Source organism: Lontra canadensis, unplaced genomic scaffold, assembly GCF_010015895.1.
Source record: "Lontra canadensis isolate GAN:19392208 unplaced genomic scaffold, GSC_riverotter_1.0 scaffold134, whole genome shotgun sequence".
Taxonomy (NCBI): Eukaryota; Metazoa; Chordata; class Mammalia; order Carnivora; family Mustelidae; genus Lontra; species Lontra canadensis.
This window is the reverse complement of record NW_022631128.1, coordinates 2,633,144-2,641,655: the sequence shown is the minus strand read 5'-3', so window position 1 is coordinate 2,641,655 and position 8,512 is coordinate 2,633,144.

The following is an 8,512-nucleotide window of genomic DNA, read 5'->3' as shown; positions in this document are numbered from 1 at the left end:
TTCTCCCTCTTCCATTCCCCCTGCTTGTGTTCCCTCTCTAGCGGTGTCTCTCTGTCAAATAAATAATTAAATAAAATCTTTTAAAAAAGAGAGTCGTGGAGATGGATAGTGATGGTTCATAGCAATGTAAATGTACTTAATGCCACAGAACTATACACCTAAAAATTTTTAGGGTGGTAAAATTTATGCCATATATATATATATATATATATATATATATATATATATATATATATTTCACCACACTTTTTAAATACATAAGTAATTTTAAAAACACAGAAGTGCCCAAAGAAGACTGTTGCAATGAAGGAGGAGGCCCTTTCTTTACCCACAGCTGCTGCAAATATTCATCCTTCAAGTCCTGGAATTCCAGGTGCCCATGGCTCTTGGAGGAGCTGGTACCTCTTTTTGGAATTGATCCTAGGATTCTGCCCCTTGATGCCCAGCAGACACATCTAGCAGTCTCTGGTTCTCCTGAGGTCTTTGTCCTGGTGACATAGAGTAATTTGTGCAATTATTTACCTTGCCTGGGACTATGATCCCAGCAGCCTAGATAAGTATCTCTTCTCCAAGGTGCCCAGGCTGGAGGAGCTGACCCATCTTCAGGATGACTTCTGACCCAGGAGCACAGCTCCCGATAAAGGCCTGGGACCCAAAGCCTGAGCAACTAAAAGAGATTTCCCAACACCTTTAATGGACAGACTGCTGTCTAAACAGACCAAGCAGATAATCTGGGATTTATCTTTTCCTGTAAGAAAAAAAAAATCTCCCCACCTTTCTCATCGCCTGCCATTTCTGTTTTCCCTTTGAGTGCCTCTTCACCCAAATCTCTGAATCAAAGACAGTCATCAAGTGACTTGGGGGGAAACAGCAGATATCAGCCAGTTTTTCCTGGCTTTCAGCTTGCCCCGAGTTTGAGTTTCACTTAGCTCAAAGAAAACACTCCAGCTAAAGTCAATACACCCGAAGAATTCCTGCTCCCCATGAGCCACCTTTTGTCCTTTTCAGAAACACTTAGGTTATTGTCAAGGCTTAGGAACACCGGGGTTTGTAAGGAAAACACACAAGGCCAGTGTTCCTTAAACCCTTCCACTGGGAAAGGAAAGAAGTTTCCAATATTTTGTAGAAAGTTCCCATAATATTGGTATCAGAACCCAACAGGGGAACTGAATCAGGTAAGCTGTATGTTTATATTTTAAGCATTCATGAATTAAGAAAAGGTAGAAAAGTAGATTCTTTTTGCTTTGTACCTTTTAAAAGTTGTCACTGGGGGCACCTCGGTGCCTCATTTGGTTAGGTATCTGTCTTAAACTCAGGTCATGATCCCAGGGCCCTAGGATCGAGTCCCCACGTGGGGCTTCCTGCTCAGCGGTGACCTGCTTCTCCCTCTCTCTCTGCCTGCCCCTGCCCTGCTTATGTTCTCTCTCTCTGTGTCAAATAAATAAAATCCTTTAAAAAATTGTTACTGAAGTGAAGAAAAGTAGATTTTTATTTTTATTTTTTTAAAAAAGATTTTATTTATTCACTTGACAGAAAGAAACACAGCGAGAGAGGGAACACAGCAAGGAGAGTGGGAGAGGGAAAAACAGGCTCTCCATGGAGCAGGGAGCCCGATGCAGGGCTTGATTCCAAGACCCTGGGATCATGACCCAAGCCAAAGGTAGACGCCTAATGACCGAGCCACCCAGGCGCCGCAGAACATGTGACTCTTGATCTCAGGGTTTTAAGTTCAAGACCCAGGTTGGGTATAGAGATGACTTAAAAAATAAAATAAAACCTTTTCAAAAAATAAAAAAATAAAGTCTTAGTAAAAGTAATCTAGGATTAAATTAAGAAACCTTCCAGACACTGAGAACAGAGAAAATAGCAAAAGAAAATTATTTAAAAAAAAAGACAAGAATGATCCTTTAAAAATGAAGGGCATGAGTATCCAACACAAATGAATAAAAACACATACAAAGGTATATTACCATAAAATTTCAGAAAATAAAACCCTAAACAAAAAGATCACAAACAACCCAACAAAACATGTACAGGAAATCTGAACACACAAGAATATACATGGATGAAAATTAATGCATATAGGCTCAACGGGTTGAGCAAATTAAAACTCCAAGAAGTTATCATTACACAGCCATTTAGAATGGCTAAATTTAAAAAGACTGACCCCCAAAAGTGTTGGGGATGTGGAACCAACTAGAGCCCTCATGCACTGCTAGTGGGAATGCCAATTGTACAGTCACTTTGAAAACTATTTTGACAGTTTGACACTAATGCTGTAAAAAAAAAAAAAAAAAAGGAGCTGGGGTGCCTGAAGCCTGCTTCTCCCTCTCCCACTCCCCATTTTTGTTCCCTCTCTCCCTGTGTCTCTCTCTGTCAAATAAATAAATAAATAAAATCTTTAAAAAGAAGCTAAATAAATAAACTCCAGATGAATTAAAGAAAAAGAACTTATGGGCCAAGAGGAGCAAGGAAAATTGTTTATGGTGAATGTGATTTAACACAGAAGACAATATTAAAAGCAAAAAGAGGAGAAGTACACAGGGTTTCAAAGAGTCCAGGGTTGGAAAGTTGCTGTACCTTGAATAAGAGAGTTATCTTCTCTTATCCACAATTAACTCATCTACAGAATGAGAATAATGGAGCAGTAAGATTTTTTTTTAATGGAAGAGGAATAGTAACAGAGATTGAAATGTATTTATAGTGAAACAGCACCTAGAGCATGCACATATTCCCCTGGGGGAAGCCATTCCTGATCCCCTGGGTTACAGGGCTCTCTCTCCTGTGTTCTGAGCGCCCTCTGGCTCCCTGCATGGCTGTCATCAAATTTGCTCCGTCATTACATTGTGGATGGTTCTCTGATCATTAACCATGAGTTGTTTGAGAACTTATCCCGTGTGAATCATTCCTATGTCCTCAGAGCCTGCCTAGCCCAGAACAAGGAGCCTGATTCCCAGCAAGCGCTCAAAGGTTTTTTTTTTTTTGGGGGGGGGGTTATTTTAAAATTTATTTGATAGAGAGAGAGCACAAGCAGGGGGTATGGCAGGCAGAGGGAGAGGGAGAAGCAGGCTCCCCGCTGAGCAGAGAGCCCAGTGGGGCTCTATCCCAGGACCCTAGGATCATGACCTGAGCAGACGTTTAACTGACTGAGCCACCCAGACATCCCTGGTTTTGGTTTTGACTTGGTTTTGGTTTTTGTTTGAGTGATAAGGATGACACATGCTACTCACCTCATCAAGTATAGCCAGTGATGGGGTTCAGGACACACTACCCCAAAACATGGTACCTTGGCCTATTGCATATTTCAGCTACAGGAATTCAAGAAACTGAAGGGGCAGGCAGGATTTTCTAAACTTTTCCTGAAACAGGTCATAAGACCTTCATGCGAAAGGTGCCCTCTTTCACAGGGAAGGAGTATCCTTGGGCACCTGGGTGGCTCAGATGCTTAAGGGACTGCCTTCAGCCCAGGTCATGATCCTGGGGTCCTGGGATCGAATCCCACATCAAGCTTCCCCAGCTCTGTGGGGAGCCTGCTTCTCTCTCTCCCTCTGCCTGCCACACACCCTGCTTGTGCACACACGCTCACACGTTCTCTCTCTCTCGGTCAAATAAACAAAAATCTTAAGAAAAAAAAAAGAAAAGGGAGCATCCTTCTCTCCAAAAACACTAAAAGGGATCCAACTGAAAGGACTCTGGTGTTTCCCCTAATTTACTACACTAGGTTCATAACTTTTCTTGTCCTATCACGTTTTCCCATGACTTTCCACTCTTCATCAAATCTAGCATAAAAATGCTCAGGTTTAACCACCTCCTCAGGTCATGTAAAACTTATTGAATAAATTTTTCTCTTCACAGTCTGTCTTTTGTTCCTGCTACTTGATCAGATCAGCCCTCATCATCAGCTGATGATGCATCATCAGCTCATTCACTGAAGTCTTCCCATATACAAAAGGGTAGATAACCAAACCAGACTCTTTAGTAAATATCTTTTGGATCAATGCAATAGTGTGGTCTGATTATCTTAGTTTTTAAGTGTAAGACCAGTCTGCTTATTTTACTATTAAGTACTGAGGTACATGTCACCCAGCCTATCAGCAGGATCACATATGCAAACCCAGACCAGTGGACATGGGAATCCAGTGACCTCTCTCAGTCTCCTCTCCTGTCCTGGTTTCCCTCCTGCTTCCTGGCCACCCCACTCACTATTTTTTTCCTGGATCCCTTCCCTTTCTCCTTTGCACTTCAACTGCTTTTCTGTTTGTCTGACCCACCAATGTGATGGTCCCCAGAGCAAACAACGTATCTGTATATTCTCTCATTCATCACAGCAATCACTGTAATTCCTATTTTACAAATGAGGAAACACAGGGCCCCTGGGTAGCTCAGTTGGTTAAGCATCTGCCTTCGGCTCAGGTCATGATCACAGGGTTCTGGGATCGAGCCTCGAACTGGGCTCCCTACTCAGTGGGGAGTCTGCTTCTCCCTCTCCATTTGCCTCTCCCCCAGCTCATGCTCTCTTGCTCTCTCTCAAATAAAATCTTTTTAAAAGATGAGGGAACAGACCTAATGCATGCCCAAAGGATTTAAATGCCTTTCACACCATCACAGTGTCAGAGCCAGGACCAAAATCCATGCCTAGTTCATGGCATAGCCCATAGGACACAGAGGAGGTAGGATCCAGAGCTGTTTTGCCTCAGCCAGTCCCCCTGGTTCCTTTTCCTTTTCTACTTCTGAGGCCCTGATTTTTTCAACCACCTTTACAACCGGGTGAACTTTCACCTATTTTGTGGCAAATGGGGATCCCCTACATTTATTCTTTGTATCTGAACCTTGGAATTTCAGTCCTTTGTGGTCAGGAAACATTATTAAACCTCTGTGAGAGGGAGAATTAATCATTGCTTTATGTAATACCCTGCCATTCCCTAAGCAAGGTAGATTCTAAGTAGGGTGTTCTTTCAGAATGGTTTTAGGCTTCTTTTCAAAGCCTGTTTTGTGGGGGAGTAAAGCTACAAATGGGGTCTCAGAGCTGTAACTTGCTATCATTGTGTATAGAAATAGGGGTATAAGTTTGAAATCAGGCAGTTAAGGAAGATTCTGAGCAAGAACTATTAGGCAAATGGGAGATTTTGTTGAAGAAATTTGTGGCTGCTCCATCTCTGAATAATTTTAAAGGACAGGAGATTTTACCATAAGGCTTGGGGCACAAGTTCTTTTTTCTGTCTCGCCATAAACAATTGTCTCAAATGGCTTTAGTACTCTGTAGCTCTATTTTTCTGTAGCACAAGATCATGATGTGATTTTTAATTTTTTTTTTACCCATGATTTCATCTGGGGCACCACATGAGGTCTGTTTGGCAATTAGGAAACCCTTCAAGATAAGAACAAAGCTTTTTACATCAAATGATACACACATACACACACACACACACACACACACACACACACACAATATTCACATAAATGGGACACCTGGGTGACTCAGTCGGTTAAGCATCTGCCTTTAGCTCAGGTCATGATCCTGGGGTTCTAGGATCAAGCCCTGCATAGGGCTCTCTGCTCAGCAGGGAGTCTGCTTCTCCCTCTCCCTCTGCTGCTCCCCCAGCTTATACTCTCTAATAGTCTTTTTAAAATGCTGACATAATTACTAGATTGTAACTAAAATCATCATATGCCATCAGTTCTTCCTTATTCACTTTCAGAAGCTTTTACTGAGGAAAGATCAAGGGCTTTGAATTTAGAACTTCAATGAATCCCCAAATCTACTTCTTACTGAAGGCAGAGATGGCCAATCTTGGGACAATTCTGACATCCCTTCTTCATAAGGATTTGATGACCTTATATATAATAAAGAACCCAGTACAGAGAAGTGACTAACAGATGATACCCTATAAATGTGAGTTATTATTTGTTATTAAAGAACTCAATAAATAGAGCTATCTTAACTGTACACAGCTCTGGGTTGGTCAGCCATTCCCTACCCTACAGCACAGATCAAAATTATCTAGGAAAGTTAAAAGCCAATTTTAACCTTCTGGGTATAGATGAGTATCGGCATAGAAACAGGAGCAGGTAGCTTTCAGAGTGAGAGCATCATTATAGGTTATCCTGCAGGGAATCTGAAACCTCACAAAGTTTGAAGAGATGGGAACCTGGAGCTGCCTCTTAAGTCACTGCCCTTTATGTAGAGGTCCAGCTTTACAATAGAGGAGCAATCCAGAAACAGCTGAATATAAACCCTAGCCCTACATGACTCACAGCCTTGGAGCTCCAGAAAATAGAAAAATACATTTTACATCCCGATTCATTTTATGAAGCTAGCATAACCTTGATACTGAAGTCCAACAGAGTATATAAAGATTAAAAAATAGATTAGTGTCACTCATGAGGAAATACATAAAAATCCTGAACAGATCATTAGGACATGATCACTCATGACCAAGTTGTTTACCCTGGGAATCCGAAGTTGGCTTAAATGCAGAAACTTGCCAACGCAATTCACCACAGTAACAGAGGAAAAAAATCTTCGGATCATCTCAGTAAATGCCGTATGTGTTTGCTGACATTCAACATATATTCAAGATGAATACTACCAGCAAATTAGGAATAGACTAGAATGACTGTACCCTGTTAAAATGGATCTACAAAAAATGTGCGGTGAACATTATGGTAAAATGTTTAAAATTTTCCATTTCTAATCATGGAGAACACAAGGATGTACCCAGTCACCAGTCCTATTCAGCCCTGTACTGGGTGGGTCTGCCTAATGGCATAAAAGGAGAGAAGAAAATAAAAGATGTAATGTTTAAAATGGCAGGAACAAAAAATTAAAGTAATATAAAATAGCAGGAACAAAACTGTTATTATTCAAAGATGATATGATTATGTATTTTGAAAATGGATAAAGATCTAAAGATAAACTTTTGGCATTAAGTCTAGTTAGCAAGGCTGCTGGATAGAAAAAGTAATATATAAAAATTATGTCTCGTTTTCTTTAGGCAAATACCCAGTAGCAGAATTACTGGATCATAAGGTAATCTATTTTTAACTTTTTCAGGAACCTCCATACTATTTTCCACAGTGTTGAACCACTAAATTGTACACCTGAAACTCCTTTAACACTGTAGGTTAGCTACACTAGAATTTAACAATTACGCTTTAAAAATATAAAATTTCAAAAAAAGTACTACTTTCAATAACCTCAAATTCCTAGGAACAAATTTCACAAACGAGGTCTAAGACTTCTTTGGACAAAACTGCAGAACTTTAATGAGAGAAATGTAGCCACTTTTCAATACAAGAACTGCCCATGTGGCTTCAGCTTGTCTTCATTTAAACCTTCGGTTTCCATTCGCCTGTAAGAGAAACATTAGCATTACTTCAGAGAACTTTATTCAGACAACACTAAAAGGTACAGAAATGACACTTTCTGATGGCCAAAGAAAGGGGACGGTTTAAGGTCAGAATAGATTAAACCCAATGCATTTACTCAGGTAGCTTTGAATAGAAAGCAAAGATTTCTTATACTGTTAAGAATCCAATCAACCAAATGAGAAACCTAAGAAACAGAAGCTTTTAAAAAGTTATCAATTGGGGGGCCTGGGTGGCTCAGTGGGTTAAAGCCTCTGCCTTCAGCTCAGGTCATGATCCCAGGGTTCTGGGATCGAGCTCAGCATCGGGCTCTCTGCTCAGCGGGGAGCCTGCTTCCCTTCCTCTCTCTCTGCCTGCCTCTCTGCCTACTTGTGATCTCTGTCAAATAAATAAAATCCTTAAAAAATTTTTTTAAAAAGTTACCCATTACATGTTTTGATTTGAGAAAACCTTCCAAATATAAGATACCAAAAACCGTAATGTCATGCTTGGAATTGCTTAAGTGAAATAAATAGAAACGCTAGTATTGCAAATGTTTCAACTCTATTGTGTAAAGTGCAAAACTGTTCTTTAAGCTAGTTTAGCCCTTACATGGTTATCTTAAGTAGGGTGACCATCTGTCCCTGTTTTCACCCATATGCCCGTTGTAATTACAAACAGTGGCTCTATATACTTAGAAGTATGCCCATTTGCACACATTACATGGTCACACCAGTTTTAAGTCATTACCACCAAGGTAACATCAAACTGCGAAAAAAAAAAAAAGTGGGAGGTGGAAGGGGAAGACAAGATGAGGAAGAAAAAGAAAAACTGGAAAGCCAAATGTATATTCAAGGTCTGTTACTGTCTTGTTCTTATTCTTTATTGTGTATACTTGGCTTTTGTCCATTTTCTTCAAAATTATGTAAACGAGTGAATCCTTTCCAACACAACCAGGGTACACAAACTCAGAACTGAAAAGGTTTTCAAGGATCTGCTTTGAATCCCCTACTTTCCTAAGAGAAAAGATGGGTTCAGAGGGTGAGGGTTTTACCCAGAGTCACACAGATTATGTTAGAGCGGATACTAGGACCACAGCACATTTCATACAAACCGATGTGTGTTACAAATGCATCACAGATCTGTTAAAAGTGGATCTCTCTGC